At 47.3% G+C, this 25,894-nt stretch overlaps 1 long non-coding RNA gene across 3 annotated transcripts in view; it reads right to left on the reverse strand.

Annotated features, from left to right (window-relative positions):
- The window catches only part of LOC138511055 (uncharacterized), an 804,004-nt gene extending 793,978 nt beyond the window's left edge, over positions 1 to 10,026 (reverse strand). For all 3 annotated transcript variants that reach the window (XR_011280562.1, XR_011280563.1, XR_011280561.1), the window contains exon 1: positions 9,947 to 10,026. This is a non-coding gene — a long non-coding RNA (uncharacterized lncRNA). The remainder of the gene's footprint in view (positions 1 to 9,946) is intronic.
- Positions 10,027 to 25,894: the final 15,868 nt, after the last annotated feature.

Here is a 25,894-nt window from a genome sequence, read left to right on the forward strand (position 1 = left end):
GCAGGAGTGGTTGGCATTGCACTGCCAGCAGTAGAGGGCACCCACCAGTGGCAGTGTGTCACTGGGGCCACTTGATGCTCCTTTTGCTCCCCCAGGCAGGAGTAGTGCTTTCATGGATTGGCACCATCCACTCTTCTCCCCTTCAGGCTCCGACGTGGAACGTATTACAAATCATCGTTGGGCGGCCCAAGATCAGCTGTGGATGGGGCTGCCGACACAGCAGACTGCTGCCCCATAGTGTTTGTGGGCCCAGGCAGTTTCTTTCCCCTTCACTTCACTGGGTGTTAGGCAGGCACACTGTGCAAACTCCAAACCTGGAGCAAACAGACCTGCACTTTCTTCCTGCTCCGAACCGGAGCACACAGCAGGCACATCTTGTCTTCTCTCTGCCACTGGGTGTTGTTCATAAATCACAGCCAAGGCCCAGGATCTACCTTTCCTATCTCTGATACCGGGGCATTCTCACTTTCACAGCCAGAAGCACAATTATGCCGGCAGGGCTATCAGCATTTCAATATGCCCACCATCAGGACTTCCCTTCGATCACCGCCGGTCGGCCCGCCATTGATTTTACTTTCATTGCTGCATTTGTCGCATGCTCTGACAAGGAACTACTTGGCACAGAGGGCTTTCTGCATTTTTCTTCTAGGTCCGGCGTGGAGCTGGTGCACAAAGGGACCGCTGAGGGGCTGGGGATCGCCCTGGGGGCATGGGAGAGGTAGGCAGCACTGAAGGAGACCTGCTGACAGTGTCGCTTGCGGGTGGGGTGGGGGGGCAGGCACTAACCTCTTTCCCCTGGGGGCAGCTCAACTCTCTCCCCAGACGAGAGGTCCATTTCTTCTTGCGGCTGCGATTGCTCCATTTCTTTTCCCTTCTCCCAGAAAATCCCGCAGGGGGCTGTGGGCGGACCCCCACGCTGGCCACACAAGCACCCTCCTCTCAGAGGGCCACAGCCAGGGAGAATCCACCGGCACGGTACCAGATATGGCATGGCATCCACCTCCCTCTTCCAGGGCAGTGGATGCCGCTCCTCCCCCTTTCTCCCTCCTCCTTCTTCCCTTTGAATAAAATAAAATGAAGGACAGCAGGGGAATGGGGCACACTACAGGAGTTCCACTCCCTCGTCGCCATTATTGTGGGGCCGGCAGCAGTCACACGGCCGGCCTCATTGGTGCAAGCCCAGCACCATGATGATGTGCCGGGGTCACCCGGACTTACTTGGTTGCAGGGGGGAACCCTGTGAGGCTGTATGGACAGAGCCTGGGTGCCGGAGCACATCGGATGCCGGAAGCATCATGGATGGTGGGTGCCTGGGCTGGGCCAAGGGCGCCAGGCTGGTCTGGGGTGTCCCAGACCAGCAGGGACCTGCAGGGCCGTGATAACACAGCTTGGGGCCTGCAGGCTAGGGCTGCAGGAACGTGATCACTCGGTGTAGGTCTGCAGGACTTGAGAGACGGAGACAACAGAAGTTGGAGTCTTCAGCAGTTCTGATGCACGTGCCTGCAGTTGTTCCTTTTAAGATGGGCCATAACACAGTCACGGCCCATCTTAAAAGGGCATGACACATTGGGAGGGACCCACATCTTAAAAGGGCAATACATATAGGAGGGTCACACCTCACGCCAGGCGCGCAACGTCATTGAGCTGACCTGGCTGAAGCCCCCCTCAACCCCCCTGAAAATGTTATCTGAGGGGTGGGGCTTCCGTGCCCTTTAACAGTTCAAAGGATCAGGAACATGCTTCTGGGTGTTTTTGTATCTTCTGAGGCAAATGTGCAATCTGCTTCACTTGGATGATCAAGCTCTGCCCGTTTCCCAGAGTCACAGCCCCCCTGAGACACACAGGCTGTGTCCCTGGCTCCTCAGCCAATGCCCTAATGAACTGACAACACGTTTCTTTTGTCATCAGCAGCATAGCCTTTCTTATGCATGATGGTGAATTATCAACAGAAAGACCACCAGTCACCTTGCAAATCTGTGACAGTTAAAGCGAGCAACACAATAAAGCACCCTTTGAAAATGTGTTTATACCCATAACGTCTAATAGCTTGATATGCTAAAAAGTAAAGTTTGCTTTGATGTCCTTAGTTGAATGTTCTTAAACCCATACATCATAACAGGCTGGAGCTGTATGATGAATCTCCAAACCTAAGTGAGTTTATGGCACAACTTATTTTATTGGGTGTCTTAAAGCGCTGAAAATAAAGTGGCTAAATAGATATTTTGCCTTTTGCATCTTATAGTTTTCGATTCAGGATGTGGAAAATAAAAGGTACACTGATATTATTTTGGCCCACCATGCTGCTATAAGGATTCACATGTTGTCATGATGCCTTACTATGCAATTTGTGTATTTTGCAAGTAAACTCTATCGGACAGTATTATTGTAGGTCTTGACACTCAAAACTTAAATATTTGTTCCAAGTAAAGCGTGGAAGAAAGTGGCTGTGCCCAAATTGCAGAGTGGGTTAAAATCCCTGCTTCGCTGTTTAGCGTAAGTGTGTGATCCGGGGCAAATAATGTAATCTCACGCTGACTTCCACTGCAAAAATTGGAGTGCTTATAAGTGATTATGTTTACACCCTTACAATAGGACAGTTTTAATATGTGTAGGGACAAATTGGTGTACCCTGGTGCTCTGCTCCGATACGATCAGATAGAAATGCATTATTGCTGCACTGGCATTCCCCCAGTCTCGCATCATTTGTTTTGACAGGAAGACAGTCTCACCAGCCAGTCAGTCCACCACAGATTCTAGTATAGCGGACTGTGGTAGAACCAAAATTACCTTTTCTCCCCTGTTGCTCCCAGCCACTGGAGTTGCTTGGGCCGTCCAGACTAATGCCCCACACTCTGCAATGTCCTGTTATGATATTGAGTCTTTCATTGCACACCATCCGCCATTTTCACACTTTTTAGGACCTTCAGGATCTGCAAGAAGTGGATGTTTTCAGACTCAAAGGAGAGAGTTAACTGATTTTAACATTGACACTGCACTCTAATAGTCTCATTACAATGAGTAAAGAAGTTAGATGCCCCTACACAAGTAAGTTTGTCACTCCCCCACCTCTCTGAAGTTAGCACCTCTCCCAACATTTGAAGGGTTAGCCCCGCCCACATTTTAGCCTAGGTGCACCCCTGGATGTGCGCACTTACATTTTGTTAGGCAGAGAGGTGGAGGAAGCCTTTGCCCAAAACTGGCGGTGTAAAAGTTTTACTGTGTTTGTTCAGAAAAATGTACTTGAACAAACGCAGTAAAACTTTAAAGCTGCTACTTTCAAGAAAGACTTCCATCGCCTCGCTGCATATTGCGCTTTAAAATATACTATTTGATAGTTGGTCCTCACGCCAGAGCATGGGGTGGGGGGTAGAACAGTGGGGCGGAGCCTCCGAGTTTGCCCCACCCATTTTCTGAAGTGGCCCCTCCCATTACCACTTCGCGCCCCCCACCCCCACAAAATGTAGTTTTCATTGCGGCCCAGCCTCACACCAACAGGACCAATGGCTAATCCCCCACACTAACGTGAGATGGGGGTTTAGATACTATTAAAGACAAGGAGGCGAGTATTATGCATTACAATCTTTACTCTGAAACCACAGCAGCAAAGAAAAACTTTTACAAACAAAAAAAAGTTGTAAATAACAGAACTAAATAGAGTTCATTGTCAATGTAAGGGGACTCCCCAGTCCATCATGGAGGAACAGGTCATGCCCTGCAGGAGACCAATGAGCAGGGACCCTTCCTTATATAAGTCCATTACTCTAAACCCAACTCCTCTTTCTGAAGCTGTCTTGAACCAGACATCCAATGCACAGATCATATGATACACGATGAAGACGAATCCAGCGAAGCCCTCGTATCACGCACTTCACATCTTGTAACTGTGAGTCACATTCCTGATCAGAACCTCAACTCGTAGCTGTAAGAACAACAAGCAAGAAGGGTGGGTGGATGGGAAGAACAACAAACGAAAGAATGTTCTCTCTTGAAACAACTGAGTGTAGGCGAGCTGTACAGGTCACATCATATCATATATCAAGGGAGGGTGAGTGGGATAATACTCACCTCCTTGTCTTTAATGGAATCTAAACCCCCATCTCACATTAGTGTGGGGGATTAGCCATTCTATGACAAGACAGGAGGCTCATATTAAGCAAGTTTGAAGCCCTTGCATCCCATTAGTACAACCTCATCAATACAATAGTGACAATATAACAAAAAATAATAGGAGAAGAAAATGTTTTTAAATGTTTTCATTTGATGAATCAGCTGAACGCAAGAATATTGCCCAAGGCTAGGCTACCCAAATAACTGTCTTATAAGACAACCAAATCCACTGCAAGAAAACCAACAGGAAGATGTGCCAATTCCAGCGTTCCTTACAGGCCACCAAAACCAACTGGTTCAAAGAGGGGGAAAAACACTGAACAAAAATCTCCCTGTACTAAAGGTTAGGAAAAAAAACCCTAGGAGTAATAAACTCTTCTGTTGTGCAAACAATTAAAACACTTAAATTCATACCATCTTTGGGAACCTAGATAGTAAACAAAAGAAGTGAAACACTTAGCTCTCTTGGAGATAAAGAAAAAATACCCCCCAGGGGGTGAAAGCTTTGTAGGTTCCATCCCACGCGTTAATGGAAGATATCGTATTAGAAACAGGACATGTCACATAACTATACAGGAAACCGAGTGGGAAAGGCAATCTTCACAAAAGGTAAAGCGGGAGTAAGAGGACATTTTATTAACATGTTATAGGAAGACCTAGCTGAAGTGGAGCTGAAAAACAATAGACCTGCAATAGACCCGGGACCTTGTGTACACAGAAAGGTCTACTGCAAGCTCTGTCCCTAACACACCATTGTCCCCAGACACATGTGTATACTAAGACAGGTGTGTCTTCTGGAGGCAGAAGCAGAATGGAAGAGCAGGGTCCCACCTGTAAAGCTAGCGTTCAATAACATCCGTACTAAGAAAAAAGACCCACCAGGGGACCGTGATGACAAAGAGATAATCCCGAAAAATCCCTGAAACACCCGGAAGAGTTAAACCTGCCAAACCGCCAAGACGAAGACCCTCAGACCTCCTAAGCTCTTGAAGGACACTGCTACCATGACAAAAGGAAGATATTTACAAAATCTGACCCTTAAGAGACCGAACTTGGCAAGGAGAAACAATGTATCTTACATCTCATCGCTACCATTGTAGTGATCCCTGAATCCCAATGAAGATGTGCCAGGTGCTTGGACCTTATCCCCTCCCCCATGGTTGATAAATCCACTAGAGGACCATAAAGTAACCGAAGGAGGACCCACTAAATTCCATAGTCTTAGTAAAGACTGTAAACTGCAAAGAAACAGATCCCTAAACAGTTAAAATGCAGTTGTTTACCAGAAGAGAACTAACCTCTATTTTAGCAAATCTTGAAACCCCCAGCACCCTGTGCTGGCACCTTATTGCAAACAATCTAACGTGAAAACCCAAAAGGTCTACCTGCCATGCAGGTGACTAGGAGAACCAAGCCATTAACTAAACATATATATCCCAGCCCTCTAGCAATCGCACTGACAGAAAACTTCAAAGAAGGTTAATGTAGAGACGTTGGAACGCTCTGTGATATAGGGTCGTAATAACATGGATGGAAGATGAGTAGCACTCCCAGACCCCTCTATCCCACCTAGGGATATTGTGCCTTCCCAAAGGAGGAGATAACACTTCCTCCCCTAAACTATGGAAAACACCTTGCAACCCAGAAGAAGGCTACCTAGAGGACCACACTAAAGCTCTGCTTTACACCCTTAATATAAATACACTCTTGCACTTCAAACCAACCCCCATGACCGTGGAAGGGGGCTCCGCTTAACTAGTGAAATACCAGGAAATTGGTGTAAATGAAAGTAAACTGACAGGAGGGAAATTCCTAGTGCGGGTTTTCCACTGGTCACGAGCCAGAACTCCTTTTAAAGGAAAAACGGAAACCATCAGGTGCTACTCCAAGAGGCGTAACCTTAAAATGCAATCCCCCCCCAAGGAAGACAGGAAGGGGAATGAGGGGGGAAAAGGATATTGGGATAATTATCAAGCTCCGTACGTGAAAGGTTGTGAAAGAGTACTGGGACCACTGTCCCTTCAAACACAGAGGCCTGAGCTTCCATATGCAAGTAAGGCTAACTGGCCTCTCTGGGGATCAGGGGAAGGAAAAAACTAAGCACATTGACCATAGCAAAATAGCACTTATATAGTGCTACGAACCCTCAGGTATACGAGCGTTGCCCATCATTACTACCTACGGCGTGTGGTGTGAGGTGTTCACTTATCGATCTCAGCCGGATGAAAGACTGATTTAGACCCTTCCAAAATTAGGAACCTGCATCAGTAGGCTCTGCACAGATTTGAAAGCCAGCACTCTATTCGCTGCACTGTAGGAAAATATATATATATAATGAAAGAAGCTAAACAACTCTCTTGAGGGTACAGAACCCCGCTTGTACTCCTCGAGCAGAGGAGAAATTGTAACACACCGCTAGACATTAGCGGAAACCAGGCCAAGTCTTGGGAGGAAAACCATGTGGCGGGCGTCAGAAAGTTATTATTTGGTAATCAATCCCTGTGATATCAGCAAGTGTTTCCAAACACTACATCAAATCAGAACAAGGTTGGTCCACATGCCTTGCAACAAAACTGAACAGCTACCATCGAGCTGACCTTGTCCCCACCAATAGTCTTAATTGTATAACTAAAGTCATAATGGGACAAATAGTAAGGGAAACACTAATGAGAAAATGAAGCCCTGCAGCCTTCAATAGGGGCATACAGTGTCATTTTTCTCTTCCTCATGTTGACAGAAAATTATGTAACTTAATCAAAACGGATACTGAGTGGAGCAATTGTAATTTGGGAAAGAAATGCCTAAGGAAATAGACTGAGTTGTCCTGAAACTAACTAAGGTAAGGGGCGACAAAATTTAACTAAAAGACGAAGGTTAACACCTGAGTGATGGCTAGAGAGGAAGGTACCACCCCCCACATGGGTCTGTTTACAACCACTTCCACACACTCTTTTCTTTAAAGTACTTAATGAATAAATAAATAAAATAATATAAAAAGTCCAAAGAAGTGGGTTACGCCCCCAAAAGGGGTCCGAACCCAGTCTCTTAAGAAACTGATACTTAGAGAGCTATCCGGGCTACTGACAATTCTGAAAACATACATGTGTTCCAGGCAGCGCTCAAATATATATTTTGCTTAGCAAAATAGTACACTGAGCAAGTGTACCTCCACTGCTCACCCTAGCAGGATGTGGAACCAGCAGTATATGAGGGTTTCACCTCACAGAAGAACACAGGCAAAGTTTGCCACCGAGCAAGTTATGGCCCACAAACACTGAGAGTAATCACCAATGCCATATGTAGTACACAAACCAAAACATTTTCCAACTTTAAGCGAGGAATACACTGAGCAAGTGTACCTCAAACTGTTCAGCCTACTAGGGTGTGGCAACCAGCAGTACACGAGGGGCCACCTCGCACTAGAACACAGGCAAAGCCAGCCACCGAGCAGGTGATGGCACACTTACAGGGAAGATAACGACATCTGCCATATGCAGCACCTAAACCAAAGCTGCCGACTTTAAGGGAGGAATACACTGAGCAAGTGCACCTCAACTGCTCACCCTAGCAGGGCGTGGAACCAGCAGTATACGAGGGGTTTCCTCGCAGTAGAACACAGGCAAAGCCTGCCACCGAGCAGGTTCACGGCACACCTACAGTGAAGGTAATTATCTATGCCATATGCAGCGCTTAAAGAAAGCTGCAGACTGGTAGCGCATCAGGCCCTTGAGCGGGCAGGCTATTGTCAGATAAATGTTAAAAATCCTCATTGTTTAAAAATGGAATTATATATATATATATATATATATATATATACACATACACTTTAAAATATATAAAGAAAAATATGTACTGGACATAACGGGAACCAAACCCAGGTCCTCATGCATGAGAAACCAACAGCATCATCATTGGGCTATCCCGCTCTTAAGTGAAACAGAAGCTTTACTAAACAGAGAACACAGAGCTTGTGTGGGACCATACCGGGCAGGCAAGCCCATCAGGCTACAGCACCTGGAATTTCCAGGCATCTGTGCACTGAAGCATTTGCAAAATAAACACAAAAGTCTGTGCGCGCTGGGTCTGAAGCTTTAGCAGCTTCTGTCAGACCTAATGATTGACGGAACCATAAAAGGGCAGGCAAGCCCTCTCCCCAGGTGTTTTCACAAAAAAACCAACAAAGGAGGCCCACCGCCTCATAAATGAAGAAAAGGAAAGAGAAAAAGAAAAAAGCCCCGCCGTGCGCGCCGGCCTGAATGCTCACAATGAAAGGAAAACGAAACATGTGTATGCCGGGTCTGAAGCAGCAGTTTCAGCTCGAATGGCGCGCACGTGTTTTAGCATATTACGCTCTAAACCCCAGAGGTTTACAAGCGCGAGCGTACTTCACCTTCAATATTCATTTTCAAAACGTCATGAACGCTTGTTACATTGTAACTAATATCAACTAGCAGGAGGCAGCAGCCAACTTATACCCAATGTGAGAACACACACTAACAAAAGACACCTATAAATAAAGCAACGGCCTCTCAGATACAAAGTACCCAATCAGTAAAACTTCCCTTACATAATAAAGGTACCGAAATATATTCACCAAATACATTTATATTTATACAAATTAAGGCCTTAATATACTATTATGGACTAATATTGACTAACATGCAAGACACAACTGAAAGGAGTGACTTAGCTGTGGTGTCAGCAGCAAAGAAAGATGAGTTGGGTTTAGAGTAATGGACTTACATAAGGAAGGGTCCCTGCTCATTGGTCTCCTGCAGGGCATGACCTGTTCCTCCATGATGGATTAGGGAGTCCCCTTACATTGAACTCCATTCAGATCTGTTTTTTACAACTTTTTTTTGTTTGTAAAAGTTTTTCTTTGCTGCTGTTGTTTCAGAGTAAAGATTGTAATGCATAATATGAGCCTCCTGTCTTGTGATAGAATTTCATTTGGCATATGACAGTTCAGGCCCAGTTTTTTTCTCTGCATTCTTCCTATGTATTCTTTGATTTATAATTGTTATTTATGATTAGCATATAAATTATAGCTCAGTCTACTTTTATACACATTTGCTTCTGATGGCTTCAAAATTGAATTCTATTTAAATTTCCGTGGGTTTAATGCTTTTGTATTGAAATGGTCAACGATACTGACAATTGCTAATTTGTATAATGTTTACTTGTACTAGCCTGCATATACAAATAACAGTGATTTTGGTAAACCTAAACTCGCTCCAAGCAATTACCAAAAAGGTCAGATTTGTTTCTCATTGCCGGATGCAATCATCATTTAACAAAAATGTTCAGTCTGTAACCTTTCAAAGGATGTATTGCATACATGGTCATGTAATTTCAAGCAAATTGGGACGTGCCTGAACACCAGTGGTCCTTGACCTCTAGCTTCGCAGCATCTCTGAGGCAGGGAGGGAGGGAGAGAGCGATGCAGATGCAAAAAACGGGGAGAACCGGAAACCGCTTAGCAACTTCCATTGGTGTAAGAGATAGTTTATCGTTAGAAAAAGAAAGTGGTCATTTATACAGTGTGCCCCTTCACCGCCTATTAAGGTTAAAATGTTATAAGTGCAGTAAACTGCATTTCAACGGTACTGAATAAAAGTTGTGTTGAATCGTACTATACAAACATTCATTGAATAACAGGTTTCGAAATTGCAACACATTGTAATAACACCAGAAAACCACCTAGTGCTTGACATTTGAAAAACTCGTGCACTTGGTACCAGTGAGCTAAATAGCAGCAGTTCGAGCCAGCAAACGATGTACAGCCCAAGACTAAAAGCACAACGTTTCACCGTGAAAATGTTACTTTTGCCGCTCTTACCTTAGAATAGGAAATCCCAAATGCTTAGATCGCGAGACTAATCGAAGGACCGAGATCAAGAGCTACACTACCAATATGGCGCCGGTGGTGTGGATTACCTCCACAGGAAATGACGTCTCCCACAGTGCGTCTAGGCACGTGTCCTATACGCTCGTTCTATCACCTAGTGGTATTGCTTTGTCTGCTGTATCGGGACGTGTCACGGCATTTCTTATACTTTAATTGAAAGGATTCCAGATGCGCACACGGCAGAGCACAGTCATCAAATAAAAAAGAGCAGTTTCCCCTGCGATGCGCGAAGTACCCATATTTCGTTGAACCGTTGGCCTTGTGCATCTGGGTAACAACTAGGGGGGGCCTCAGTTGGCTCTCATTCCTTTGTTTTCAGTGTACTGTGCCACTGCTGTATCAATGGTACAAATTGTTTTCTGAAACTTAACGCAATTAACTTTGAAAAGCAGGCTATTGTGTTGTGCTTACAGTTAGACTATTCGGTTGCTAAGTGTTGTGTGGTGGTCTAGTGTTTGTACGGACGTGAGCGTCATGACTCTGTCATGATGCTCACTTAATAAAATTGGCCCTGCTGGCGCTGCGAGGGCAGAGCAGCAGAGCCCTAGGAAGTGGCAACTCGTGTCTGTGCCTTTGTGGGTTGTGGGCCTGCCACGTGGTTGTGGCCTAGTGTGCAGCGCGGCCCGAGTGCCCTCGGAGCCGCGGCTGCTGGAGACTGGGGGTGACACCCCCCACATCGTAAAGCCTGCGCCCGGTGACACCGGGCGTCGTAGGGTGTTCCCATACCTTGGATTCGCCGGTTGCGCCCTGGCGTGTCTACATTGTCGGGTGATCCCGACTGCATCCGTGGGCTGCCCCGGGGACCAGAGGCAGCCCACAACACTGGCGACAAGGTTTGCGCCCTGGGTGTGCATAACACACGGGTTTGGCTCCGTGAAGCCTGGAGCCGGCCTGTAGCAGCATTAAGCCGCGTGCGTGGAGAAGAGGCCGCAGCCGTGTGACAGCTGAGCGGCTGGTGGCCCAAGGATCTTGTGCGGTGCATCGGCACGGGTCGCCTGGTGTCAGCTGGAGTGGCTGACTTTTTCGTTTCCAGTGTCGGCCGCGCGGGGCACTCTGCGGGTGGTGGTGACCGCGTGGTCCGGACTGGGGGGAGGAGTCTGGTCTGTCCCTGGACAAAGGAGGGGGCAGAGCCAACCCTCCGTCGGGCCCGCGACTGCCAGGAGGCCTTTTGTCACCCGAGTCGGAGGGAGAAGAAGAAGAGGGAAGCGAGCATCGTTGTTTTTCGTTCCCTCGGCTCGCTGTGGGAAGTTGATCGCCTGGCCGCCGAAGTGGCCCGAAGAGGAGGAGTGGCCTCCAGGGGTTCTTGGCCCACCCCCCCAGGCACCAACGGGGAAGAGCGAGAAAGGGCGTGGCCTCCCCGCGAGCCCCGCAAACAAAGGAAATGGGCGGGGCCAAGTCCCTGCCTCACCTGCAGAGGCTGAAAGAGGGATTCCCACGCCCGGGCCGCACCGGTGAACGGCCTAGCTGCAAGCGAAGGAAAGCCCTTCAACATCTGGGCTTACAAGAAAAAAAAACGTTTTTCAAGTGTGGGCCTCGTGGCTGGTTGGGCGGCCCCAGGGTGGGAGAGAACTTGGAAGGGCCCAAGAAACGGACATTAACCCCTCCACAGGCCGCATTTGTGCCAAGCCCTGGGGGTTGCGGCTCCACCGGGAGTGCTCGTGCACCCCTGGGCAGGAAGAACATGGGCATCCAGAGTGGTGAACACTGCAGTGGGGACACCCTGTGCTGCACCAGCAGCGGCCCCCGAAGGAGTAGCGGCTGTCCTGGGTGCATCCAGGTGCCGTCAAAGGTGCTCCCCACCAAGGGTCAAGCTACCGGAAGCCCAGCAACAGCAGGCACCCATCAACACCGGTGACTGCATCCGGCATACCCAACTGCATTCAGCATGGCGGATGACCAGGGGATATGTCGGGGTCAGCTGGCACCAATACCCCACTTCGATGTCCTGGGTGCGCCTGCAAGTCTGGGGGCCCGGTGGGTGGCCTGGGTGGAGAACCTGGAGTTGTATTTCGCTGCGATGGAGATCAAAGACGCAGCCAAACTCCCAACACTCCTGTACTCTGCCGGACTGGCCGTTCAGAGGCTGTTCAAGACATTAAGGCCCCGAGATCAGTCCTACGACGCAGCCATCGCAGCCCTGAACGAGTATTTCAGTCCCATGGTCAACGGGGACTATGAACGGTTCAGGATGAGGTGTGCGAGGCAGGAGCAAGGGAAAGCCTCGATGCATTCCACGGGAAGCTGCATGGAATTGCGCTGTCCTGTGCCCTGGGAAATTTCGAGGAGGACGAGATCCGGGCGCAGATCACCTACGGCTGCAGCTCCACCAAACTGCGCAAACAGGTTCTGAGGGACCCAGCGCTGACCCTCGATCGAATATTAGAGCTTGGCCGGGACCAGGAACTGGCAGAGGTGCGGGCCTCGGTCATGGACTCCTCTAGACACCACCTCAAGATGGAGGTCCCCATGCAGCGAGTGAAGGTTGAGGAGGTGGCTACTGCCGGCAGGTGGCCAGGAGGAAGAGTGATGAGGAGGGGAGACTGGCCGAGGAGAGACCCCAATGCCACAATATGCCATCAGTGTGGGTGGGATCTTCCACACCCGCAGGACAGCCCGGCGATAGGACAGATCTGTGGAAGGTGCGGGAAAGGTGACCATTTCACACGGGTGTGCCTAGCCCCAGACCCAGCCAGCATGATGGGGGCGTCAGGGGGGAACGTGGAAAAGGGGAGAAGGACCCCCAAGGTGGTGGCGGTCCAGGTGGCGGAAGGGCCCCGAGAAGCACCGTAAGATATGGGCGAGGAGGAATATGAAGAGAACATATTCTTCTTGTCCTGCAGCGGCGCCGGTGGCCAGTTTGATCCCGGGATCTTCTGAGTCGGAGGAGCCCGTCGTCGGGCCCCGTGGGGTGCGGACTGGAACACACCGGTTTTTGTTTTGCAGTGTTAAAATGTTTGAGTCTTAGATGTTTAGGTGGTGCGCGGACTGGAATGCACCCGATGTTTGCTGTGACGATGTAGGGGCACAGTTGGCGCGTGGACTAGAAGGCACCAAGTGGAACCCAGTAAAGTGGTTGATGTTTGCAGGGGGGTTTGTGATTTTTGTTTGGTTATAATAAAGGAGGGATGTTGTGTGGTGGTCTAGTGTTTATACGGACGTGAGCGTCATGACTGTGTCATGACGCTCACTTAATAAAAGGGGCCCTGCTGGCGCTGTGAGGGCACAGCTGCAGAGCCCCAGGAAGTGGCAACTCGTGTCTGTGCCTTTGTGGGTTGTGGGCCTGCCACGTGGTTGTGGCCTAGTGTGCAGCGTGGCCAGAGTGTCCTCGGAGCCGCGGCTGCTGGAGACTGGGGATGACACCCCCTCATCGTGAAGCCTGCGCCCGGTGACACCGGGCGCTGTAGGGTGTTCCAATACCTTGGATTTGCCGGTTGCCCCCCGGCGTGTCTACGTTGTCGGGTGATCCCGACTGCACCCGTGGGCTGCCCCGGGGACCGGAGGCAGCCCGCAACACTGAGCTTGAGTGATTTCTACCGGTGCTCCTTTCTACACCTTAAAATGCTATCAAGCGCTCTTATGCCTTAATAACATGTGATAATTAGGGCCATACTGTACATTGTATTTTACTCTGCCACCCAGAGGGAAATATTAAGCTGTTTGCTATGAAACACGCTTTGCTTTGTTCATAATGCAAGAACTTTTAGAAATGTCTTTACATTTATATTTATGTGTATAGAATTGCTTGTGAGCAGTAGGTTCAGTTATACCAAACGCAGAGCTTACTTTTTTTTTAAATGTTTTATTATTGCAACCTTTAGTTTTTACAAACTTTTGTTACATTTCCAAGAATGATGTTAAACTAGTCCAGATGTGTAAACAGCGGCTTAGTTACGGGTCAAAAGAAGTAAAAGGAAAGAAATAGCTAACAGGAAATCAGGTTTATATTTCAGGCAAGTTAGACACTTTCTTGACAATGTCTTCCTTCTCTCAGTCTAGTTAGACTGGATTTTCAAACATTTTGTCCATATAAGCAACTAGTAGTTTTATATTATTCCCAGTTACAGCATACGTCCACCACTCTTCCATGTTGTTGTTTAAGGGGGCAAATCCACCCAGAATCTGCATTCTCACATCTGTAGTTTCGACACATTCAATTAACAGATGTTTGATTCTGTTTTCTGGTGGCAGTGTCGACATACATTGTCTTTGATTTCTTTGTCACGTCTTAGCCACATAGTTTCCTTGGTTTTTAGGGCATTTATTCTTGGACGTAGAAACAGGTCTCTATGATGGATTGAAGGGCATTTCATCAGGTATTTAGGGTGAATATTCAAACAGTTTTCTCCAACGCCAAGGTTTAGTGAAGATTTAAGCTGTTTTCTTTTTTCTAGATTGTTGATCCAGCACCACATTTCCAGCTTTTTTTTAGATGTTTGTGGTCACATGATCAGCATCTCTGTGTTTATATCTGCTGCTTCTAACACCATGTCCAGTTTTAATTTTCAGACTTTTAGTAAGCTTGGCTAGGTGGTCTCCTCATTGCTAGCAAACAGTCTGTATGCAGGGGCTGGACTGGTCAAGAGCATTTTCCTCATTGTCGCCAAGGCCTTCCACGTAACCCAGCAATACATAGAGTTCAGAGCAAGTACATAACGTAGCGCTATCATAGATGTATGTCGTGGTAGTTTTAGCACTTTGCGCCAGAAATTTCCTTCCAATACTGGCCAGATTCTTGCGTCAAGATTCCATCCCACCTCTGCACCAAAGGTTATAGCAGGAAGAACGTTTTGTTGGTGGAACGTCAGAATGGGACACATTGAGAATTTCCCATATTCATTGTGCAGTTTTGCTCCTTGAACTGCGAAGGTGGCCATTCTGTCACAGAGATTTTGTTGACAGGGTTTTTCGCATATTGATGAATTGAATACCACCCCCAGGTATCTTATCAATGTAGTCAAACTTATCTGTTCTCCCGCAACGTACTATTTGAAGGAGCTGTTTTTTTGTCTGTTCTGATGACCTAAATTCATTATTTTGGTTTTTGCAGGGTTCATTTCAAGATCATTTTTGACTAGAGAGTTATTTAACTTATTTAGTAGTCGTTGAAGCCCTATCTGGGTACACTCTAGAAGAACTAGGTCATCAGCGTATGTAACGCAGCATATTGGTTGGTTATTTATTTTTGGAGGGAAACATCTCACCTCAATCAAAGCTGCATGGATATCAGATATGAACAACTTGAACAGTAAGGCGGCCAACGGGCAACCCTGCTTTACTCCTTTTGGTGTTTTTATCTCTTGAGATAACGTGCCATTTTTTTCTATGCAGATTTGAATTAATGTGTCAGTATGTAAAGCTTGCACCGGCACCAGGAGATCTTGGGGGCACTTCCATCTTGCGAGCTTTGTCCACAACAGTTCACAATTGATGCTATCAAAAGCTTGTCTCATATCGACAAAAGCTAGATAGAGTTTTGTTTTTCTTTTGATGGCCTCTAGTTTGAGCAAATTTAGAATGAGAAGGTTGACTTCTGTGCCCACTCCCTTGGTGAATCCTGTTTGACGACTGTCATTCATTCCTATGTTATCTGCCCACTGTGTAAGCTTTTGCTGCAGGAACGATGAAAATATCTTCCCCATTGTATCTAAAAGAGCAATCGGGCGATAGTTCGAAGGGTCAGCGGATTTCCCTTTTTAAAAATTGGAACAACCACTGCTTTACACCATGATTCAGGGATGGTTTTTAGTGAGGCAATTTTTTTTAATAGGACCTCCATGAACAGCAGCCAACTTTCCTTGTTCTTTTTTAACATCAAGTTGGTTACACCATCAGCTCCTGGGGCCCGTGAATTTTTTAGATGTTTTATCATTATGCATATGTCGAAGGCCGACTCTTGGACATTCCATGCTTCAGCACAAACGATCGTGCACTGTTGGTGTATGATTTTCAGTGTCTCATAGACCTTAGTGAAATGCTTTCCCCAGTCCAGGCTGAGATCTGATTTGCAATCGTTGGCTCACATTTAGTATTTCCTTTGTTAAAGATCGCCCATATCTGTTTTGAGTTATGTTTCATTATTAGGTTCAATATAAGTTCTCCCCTTTCTTGGTCACGAATTATATCATTTGATGTTTGCCAGTTTCAAAATTGTTGCAGAGGCTTCTTAAGTGCTTTTGTGGCATCCTCGATAGATAATTTTTTAATTTTTATTTCATGCAGATCTTTTCGCAGAATATGCTTTGCGGATTGGGTCGCTTGGCTAAAGGGATGTTTGTGAATGTGACCAACTACTTTTGAATTTGAAATGTGTGTCGTAAATTGCGTCAACAAGGGTGCATAGTCAACCTCTGAATTTTGTCCATTCGAGATACATTTTAATCTTAGGTCATGGATTTGTTTTTTGCCAATTCGTAGTCTGTTTCATGCAGAGTTTGCCTCTAAAGTTGTTTCATAGGTCCTGGTATTCAACAGATTTTATCATCATCCATGAGAATTTTAATACATCGTTATCGCTATTTCTCTTTGTTTAATGATAAAGTCGACTATTTTGTGTTTTGAGTTGTTAGACCCGCAGATATAATCCAGTATTTTATGACTGTTTCCTCAATGTCATGTAAACTTGGGGGCGGGGGGCAATCGCTTCTGGAATTGCCAATGAGCATTGTACAGTCACGACTGTGCAAAGCTGCATTCCAACGTTGTCCTCGCCACGTTAGCTTCTCCCAAGCCAGGGGTATGTTTTTATGAGTGTTGACGTCTTCCAAGAACCAAGTCTCTGCAGACAATTATCTGTAAGTCAATATAGGAGACTAGGCAATCGTCTATCATCTTGGTCACTGACTCTATGAATTGTTTTGCTCCAATCATTGCTGGGTTCCAGTAGCAATTTATTAACAATAAGTGTGAGCGATTTTCTTGATCATCTTCTCTGGACTCTAGGATTAATCCTTGGATGAACAAATTTGGGTTAAGTGACTCCAAGACCGCCCACCAATTATTTAATTTTATCATGGTCAATAATCCAGAGAACGGATGGGCCAAATCATTTTTACCTGCCAGGTTCAAGTACATTGCATATCCATATCTGTTAGGAGTCTCCCTCAACCAGGTTTCTTGTAGGCAGATGGCAAAGTTATTTTACAGATTTTCTGACCAATCGTTAAATAGGTGTTGGAAACCTCTCGTGAGATTAGTCCACATAGGTCTTCGTGGTCGTCCCTTCATTGCTAATCTTTAAAGTGGGTTACTCGATTGTCAATCATGGTTCCTCTGTCAGTTCTAAGACTTTGCTTACTCAAGTCTGAGGACCGACAGGACATCATATTCCTTAGATCTTCCCGTTTTTGTTAATTCGTTGTTAAGTCTTATCTTGAGTCAGAACAATTAGGTTCCTTTTTATTGTTTGGCGGATCGAGTGTTAACTCGAATCCATAAAAAAGTAGTTCATCCTTTGCCTCCAGTAATGTTTTCCTTACTGATGAAGCTTTTATGTGCAATAGCACTTGATCAGTTCGTCTCTCAGTTGCGTATTCCACAATTTGTATGTCGTCAGATTCTATAGTCCGTAACGCTGGAATGCATTTGAGTAATTTCAGAATGTTACTGAGATTTAGATTTACTTCAGTCTCATCGAACTGGATGTTCTGCAAACACAGTTTCCAATTGTTTTCTCTGCTGCTTTCCCTTGCCTTCGCTTGCTGTTTATTATTGACATTCAATAATTTGTTTTTCTGACTCAGAGTTTGTTTTGGATTTAGTTTGGATCTCATTAAATGCAGAGACACACTCATCGATTTGTTTGTGTCTCTAGTGCTAATTTGTCCAGGCTTCACTTGTTTGGATATTACCACATTACTTTTTTCTTTTGAATTGTCTTGTATGTTGCTTATTTCCTCAGGTTGATTAACTAAACCATTTGAAACGTTCTCACTCAATTCACTTCCCTCAATCGAATAAGTGGAGAGATCACATAAATCTATTGAGGCCGAGGAGTAGTTAGTTTCTTCGTCGACTTACACGCCGCGCTGTAGTTTTCGGAATGTAGGTGCTTTGATTGTTTGTTGGTTTTTCTTGGGGTCAGTTTGTTTGTCATTTGCTGGATTTACCTTTTTTTCTCTACAGGCCGAGTAAATAGTGCAGGCTTTGTAGGAGTTGTAAGATTGCGCATGAATTTTCTTGAGTTTGAACATAATCTTTTTGCTGGATTCTCCTGTTGTTTTTTTACAAGACTGACAGTCTTTTGAGCAGCTCCTACTTCGTCAGTCTTCTCCTTTAGTTCTATTGACTTGACTTTTTTGCTCGAGAAGATGCCAAAGGTGAACGGTATCTTTCCCACAGATGGAGTCAGAGCAGTTAATTGTATTTTTTTTTCTGTTTTTTGCAGACTAGTCGTTGTTACTTGTTTTTTTAACTTTTGTGCCATTAGAGCCTGCCCTTTGCACAATTTTATCTCGTTCTCATTAGCCACCTTCAATGGATCATCCTCAGCCAAAGTTTGAGGAAGCTTTTCTGCCGTCTCATTTACCACGAGATCTTGCCCTGATGGAATTTGGTGTTTAGAAACGTGGGTTACATCTGTGTCTTTAGAAGTAGACATGGGAGGTGTTGTTTTTTCAGTATGAGAGGACCTTGCAATTTTTTGATCGCTCCTTGGGGAATGAGCATATTTTCTGTGGTCGTAGTGTCTCAGCCATTTGAGAGCCTCTAGTAGTCCTTCGGTTAATTCATCTTTGGTAGATTGTTCTTTTGCTGCGAGATCGCTTAAGCGATATTGCCAGTGTGTAGTTAACTCAGCCTCCCGTTCCAGTTTAGATTTTAATAGTCCATTAAAGGATTCTATTTGTTGTAATTTGTTTGTCATGTTTTGTAACATGGTTGCTTGATCTTTTATAGAGTCACTCGGACTCATACAGCTTTACAAAGGGAATTAATGCCAGGGAGGTAGCTGCCAATACATTGTTGTGAATTTGTATAGACGCAGCAGTGGATATATTTGACTTTGTTCCAGGATCAATTAATTGCTCGAGAGTGTTTGGTTGCGTGATTTCTTCAATTATGCTTTTCCGCAAAGTATGGAAATCATTTATGGACTTTTGTGAGTTTCGTGCAAATTGGTGGGGTGTTTTAACTTCTCCAAGGGGGGAAATAACTGGTGTGGAACATCGGATCTCAGTTGGTCGTGGCAGTGCTTGAGGCATTATATTGTGAGCAGTGCAGTTGCCCAAAGCTTTCCGCTCTGTAGGGATTTTTACTCCAATATCAAGGTGCTTTCGAGAGATCGAAAAATGTGCACTTAGTTTTCCTTTTACCATCAAATAGTCTTCTTTTAATCTCTCAGTCAATCTCACTTCTCTGGCTGTCTGATCGTTTTTTGCAGCTCCATTATGATTCTCGTAGTTGTTAAGTATAGACAAATTTGGGATGTTTTCTGTGAGGCCACTTTTCGCATTTCGTCCCGAACGTGGTGTTACAGCAAGTGATGCTGGGATCCTGCGGACATCGAGGTTTTGCCCCAAAATCGTCTCCTTTAAGTGACAAGTGATAATTATTTCATCATTTTGGGGCATACTACATGCTGATATTCTATTGATTGTGTCAGGCAGTGATTGACACTGCAGAATATTTCCATTAATTTTGGTCATTTCCGAGGCTGGCTCGAATCCTTCATTTACTAATGCGCTGGGTACTGGTGTCTCACTGATCCCAAGGCTGAATTGCACAGCATCGTCAAGTTGATTACAGATGGTTCTCTTGTTTTCTTCCGCTAATTTCATGGGAGTTGACAATTCCATCAGTTCACTGTCCGTTATGTCAAATGGAGTGAGAAATATTGCAGGAGACCCTTCGTTGCCACTGGTTATCAATGTTTGGTTGGCGTCAGTGGCTAAAACAGGTACTGCAGCCAATCCCTCAAGAGTTAACAGCTGATTTATTTCGTTTTCAGGGGATTGGCTGTTCGTATCGCCTAGTGTGAACGGTTGGGAGGAGCTTAATGCCGAAATTACAGACACTGGCTCCTCCAACATACGAGTGTCTCCAGATTCATTTGTGTTCGTGGTAACCCGACTCTTGTTACAATTGTCCACAGGCACCGACAAAACAACAGGCAAATCTCTTACCTTCGATGTTCCGTTGTGCCGTTTCAGCGCAGACCAGGGGTTAAGCAAACGTCAATGCTGGAGAGTCATTCACCTCGTTAAGGGGCCGGTGTCCGAGTTACTGGCTCCATTTGGAGTTGTGAGAGTTGTGACTCACGTGACCCGTGGCGGACTGGGGCAGACTGGGTAACTCGGAGCGTAACTCTGCGCGGCACTCCGCGCTCGCACACACCTTATAAAGGTGGAGTTATGTCTTCCTTAAAGGCACAGGCACCTAGAGGCACCTTGAAAACAGGGTCAAAGAATGTTTGTTGAATCCTGCAACGGTGGGCTCAGCTGACTCGGTCAAGCAGTCACGTCGCTGCAGCTCCTCTGAACTCCTCTGTACTCAGTGGGGCAGACTGGGTAACTCAGAGCTTTATTGTATAGTTTACATTTTCTTCCCACAGAGATACAACTCTAACGGAACCAGAAGTACATGAATCAGGCTACGGACCCCACTAACCCAACCCTGAATCTTCTACATACTTAACCCACACAAAGCCACACAACCATCTCTTTCCCAGCAATCCGCACGCACTTTACTACACGGCTTCAACAACACATAAACATCACCTACAGCACTCGAGGTCTCGCCCGATCCGATAATAGCATCAAAGCTCAGCACTCGGTGTATACCGAGCTGAAGCTGCCAACAGCACACCACTTCTCCCACTCTCCTTCTCCCTCCTCCCGACTAACCCTACCCATCCTTCCTGTTTACAGATCCGCCAGAGCGCCTGGGGACCAATTCCGTTGGTGACGGTGCGCTATATAAGTACCTTTAACATAACATAACATAACATAACATAACACAAACATGTGAAGGATATCCATTTATGGACAAAAGTGTTTCTGTGTATAACACCAGCACTATTTACATATTCCATGGTATGGTATGGTATTGTTTATTTATAAAGCGCCTATACACAGGGAAGTGTTTTAAAGCACTCAAGGAGGGTGGGAACATGGGGAAAAAACAACAGTCACTCAGAGCCCTTGAAATTCTGAAACGATAATAATCTGCACAGGCAGAGTAAGTGGATAATATACATTTAACAGTTTGAGATTCAGCAAATTGGCCTGATGGCGGTTCTGCAATTTTACCAGTGCAATTAAGGGGTGAAGGCAAGGGAGAACAGGCTGACGATCTTCAGGCACGGTGCGTACGGATCGTGCAAGTGCACAGACGGTCACAAGGGGGAGGTCCAAGTGCACCCGGTCGGTGGAGACTGGCACAAGTGCAGAGACAGACACTCTCTTGGGTTATTTCACAAGTGCAGTGAGTGTGGTTGGGGTGTAGGGCCCTGAGGCAAGTGCGAGAGAGGTCTGCCAAGGGTGCCAGGGACCTGTGAGACTCTGAGGTACACCAGGTAGCCAGTCAGCAAGCTGTAGGGAGAGGAGGGAGAAAGGGAAAGAGCAGAGAGACTAGGTGAGCAGGCTAGAGGGAGAGAGAAGGAAGAGGAGAAGAGGAAGGTCTTGAGGAGTTTCTGGAACTTAAGAAGATCAGGCTCAAGATGGAGGGTGGCAGGGAGGCTATTCCAGAGGGAGGCACCTGCTGAGGATAAGGATCTCCCTCCAAATCTCTGCTTGGAGAACCGGCTCACTCGCAGAAGGTTGGAAGTAGATGAGTAGAGGGCTCATGGGGGGCAGTATTTAGGTAGGCAGCATTGCAGGTAGGTAGGTCCCAGGCCCCAGAAAACCTTGTGAACAATGCAGAGGGTCTTGAACTTGATCATTGCAGCCACAGGGAGATGCAGTCCCTGGGCTTCAGGCCAAGGATAAGTCTTGCAGTTCTGTTCTGGATGAGCGCAGAGGGCGCAGGGCAGAAGAAGGGAGGTTGAGGAAGAGGCTGTTGCAATAGTCCAGCCTAGAGAGAACCAGGGCTCTGGAGACAGTGAGCCGCTGGGGGAAAGTGAGAAAAGGTAGAGTACCTCTGATGAGGTGTAGTTGATAGTCAGAAATGTCCCAAATGTGAAAGGAGAAGGAGAGAGTAGAGTCAAAAATGACGCCAAGATTTTTTGCCTCGCAGGTGGGTGCAGGCGCACGGCCAAGGGAGGCCGGCCAGAATGACACTGGGAAAGCGGGAGCAGGGGTCCCAATGCGATCGATCTCAGTCTTACTGGCGTTAATGCAGAGGTCATTTGCACCACACCGTGACTGAATAGCGGACAGTCAGATATAAGCGAGGAGGAGGCGGCTGGGGCAGCCTGAAAGATAGTTGCGTGCCATCTGCATAACACTGGAAGTTAGAGGTGAAAGTGGCAATCACACGTGCCAGGGAAGCCATATAGAGGTTGAAGAACCAGGGGATAGGTCACATCCCTGGCGAGCGCCACAGGTTGAGAGAGCTATAGTCGAGAGAAAGGCTCTGAGTTCCACCTGGGATCGGTTACCCACACCAGAGCCTGACCTGTGATTCACAGCGTGTCACAGAGACATGCGATCAGGATGTTGTGGTTAACTGTGTCAAAGGCAGAGGAGAGGTCAAGGAGAATGAGGACAGAGGGAGTGTTAGTGTCAAGATTTGAGAGGAGGAGTTCAAGATGGCAGCCGTGGAGGGAAGACATGTGTGAGCGGGGCTCCGTCTCCCCTCCCGGGCACCAGTAGAAGCCAGGCAATAAAGTTGATTTCTCATGGCTAATTCGGTGCAGGCATAACCTCAGGACCGGCGGACGGAACAGACCTAGCCCCCATCGTGGACAGGAGCGGATCAGCCGCATTACGAGCCGAGGAACTGTGCTGCGTGCAACGGTGGCCCTCCCATGTAGTCTACTTGGTGCGCTGGTGGCCCGCAGGGGCGACCCGGCCAGGAGCGCGCCTGCATGCAGAGTGAGGCACTGGTGCTGGGGCCCTGCACCCACGGAACAGCGGAAGGGCTCACCACCGCCAGAGATGCGCGTAGAGGACTGCAGCGTGTGACCGGCGGGAGAGGAAGCAGAGAAGGTCGCCCACCGGTGGCGGTTAAATCCGGAGGAGCCCTGGTCGGACCCCACTGGGAATCAGAGGACCACCCCGCCCGGTGGCAGTGGCAACGGGTGGCAACCTGTTCAGCGACAGACAAGGTGAGCCCGGCGGGGGATCGCACGGGGAAAAGAAAAACTTCCCTCCCCCGGGCCGCGGGAGCAGCGCCCCGGGTCCTGGAAGTGCGGGAGGAGCACAGATGGCTTCAGCGGCTCCAGAGCAGCGGCGCCGAGGGCCTGCAGCCTGCTGCTTGGTGATTCAACAAACCATAGGAGATATGGAAATGCTGTGGGGAGTCCAGGGGAACACGAGACGCGGCAGAAAACACGGGTACCTAGGCCCACTTTGAAGTAACCAGACCCGCCCTCCCCTACTCTACTGACACTATATTGGGAGCTCGGCCACAAAGGGCCACACGAACGTGGAGGGCACGTTTGTCCTCGAGAGAAAGTGGAGCAACTCCCCCTCTCGGGAACAAAGGGCCCTGAAACGCTCAGATGGGTGCCCCCCCCTCCTACAAAAGACGTAATTTAACTACAGGGAGAGGCCACACAGCGGAGGGGGCCAGGTACGGCTCCCCCCCGGAGTACAACAGGAGAGCTACACGCCAGGAAGTACGGGCCCCATAGACCCCCTTCAGCTATCCCTCTGGTATATAAAAGTCAGCGGGATCGGAAAAGTCCAACACGGACACCAAACGGCAAATACACAGGCCCTTCAGAAAGCATCCATAGCTCAGGCCCAAATGTCTAAATCCAGAGGGAAGCAAAGTCAACCTAATCCTCTGACCCAGCCCATGAAGCAAGATCAGAACCTGGTTCGCCTCTGGGGAGGAGACAAAGGAGTCCAGGAGAAGACAGAAACAAACAAAGGATCAAAAAATGGCCAGTACGCGGATACCCCCAAACCCCCGAAGAGATGGCCACGAAAGAAGATTTGAAATCGTGGTTTGGGGAATTCCAAACGCAATTTATGGATTCAATGAACACGCACCTGGTCTCCATGAAAAGTGAATTCAAAGCAGCACTGCAGGAACTGAAGACGGAAGTGGCAGGGCTAGGAGAAAGAACAGGCACCCTCGAGAAGGTTGTGCAAAACATGGAAGAAGAAACACAGCAAGTGGCAGAAACTCAGGAACATCTAGTCCGCCTAACGCATAATCTGGAACTCCAGTGCAAAGACTTGGAAAACAGATCACAAAGATCAAATATAAGGATTAAAAACATGACAGAGACTGTGGAGGACAAAGATCTAAAAACGTCAGTGCAGCAAGTGTTCAAGGCTATCCTAGACCTGGTAGAGGAGGATGAAGTCCCGATAGATAGAGTCCATAGGGTAGGGCCAAAGAGATCAACAGCCCAAAACGCCCACCCGAGAGACATGCTGGTGGCCCTTACTAGGTATACACAGAAGGAACAGATCCTCAGAAAGGCAAGGTCATTGGACCACATATGAATGAATGGGGAAGAAATTCAATTGTTTCAGGATCTAGCTCAGTCTACACTCCAAAAAAGAAGAGACATGGCCCAGGTAAAAAAGGAACTGGCCTCACGCCAAATCAGATATAAATGGACATTCCCCTTTGGTCTGATGTTCACGTGGGAGGGCACGCAAAAGAGAATTACATCAAAGGAAGAGAGTTTGAGACTGATGGACATTCAGGATCAGGAAGAAGATCTCCCTCGGACTGGCGGCTTGGATCCCATTGGCAGAAGGAACCAGTGGGAATGGAAAATGACTAATAGAAGGGTGAGACGCCCAAGCAGAAAGAAATAACCATCAGGGACACGCCCCGAAAGAAGGAGAGAATAGGAACGATTGATGCCTTTGCAGCATAACTAATGGGTCTTAACCACCGTAGAAGAAGACCCGAGAGTCCAACCAACAGATACCGGGAGGTTACAGGGGCCTCGATCCGGCTGCCATCGAAGTCATGGGGAAGGGTTTGGGATTCCCTTCAAAGTTATCCCCGAGAGTATTTGAGGGCATGACGCACAAGGCGATACTCCTGAGCGATCTTAGAGAATCATGCCATCCTCAGGGCAGTTGGGGGGGTAAAGGGGTACGCGCCAGTTGGGGGTTCCGCGTCACCAAGTTGGGGGGAGAGTTGGGGACAGGGGAAGACCGGGAAAGACTCTGAATCACCAAAAGGAGGAAACAAACTCTGCGAAAAACTTCTCCAACAGAAGAAGGGATGGGGATAAGAATCCTGGAACATAACTTTAGGGGTCTAAATTATCCGGTTAAGCTAAAGAAAGTGGAGCAGCTCCTCAGGCAGGGCGCCTACGGTATAGTGATGCTCCAGGAAACACATATTAGAGCTCAGGACAATCAGAATCCGCTTTAAAGGGTTTAACCAAATTTATCAGGCAAATGCGCAGGAAAAAAAGGCTGGGGTGCTCATAGCGATTAGAAACTCCCTGAACGTGCAAGTGAAGTCCACATGGGGAAACAAACAAGGGAGGGTCCTGATAGTGACATTGACAATTGAAGGTAGGCCCATGACACAAGCCACTGTGTACGCCCCTAACTCGGGCCAGGACGGCTTCTTAAGGGATGTGCTAGACAAATTAGAACACCAGGCCATGGGGGAGGTTGTCCTGGGAGGGGATTTCAATATAGCATGGGACCCTCTATTAGACAGACCAGGATCTAGGCAACAGGACCAGGGCGCCCCGTCAAAAAGTTTAAGACAGAAAATGTCATACCTCGGATTGGCAGACGTTTGGCGTAACATGAACGGTAAACAGAAATGCTATACCTACTTCTCATGCATACA

Source organism: Ambystoma mexicanum, chromosome 6p (assembly GCF_040938575.1).
Source record: "Ambystoma mexicanum isolate Mex_15411 chromosome 6p, UKY_AmexF1_1, whole genome shotgun sequence".
NCBI lineage: Eukaryota > Metazoa > Chordata > Amphibia > Caudata > Ambystomatidae > Ambystoma > Ambystoma mexicanum.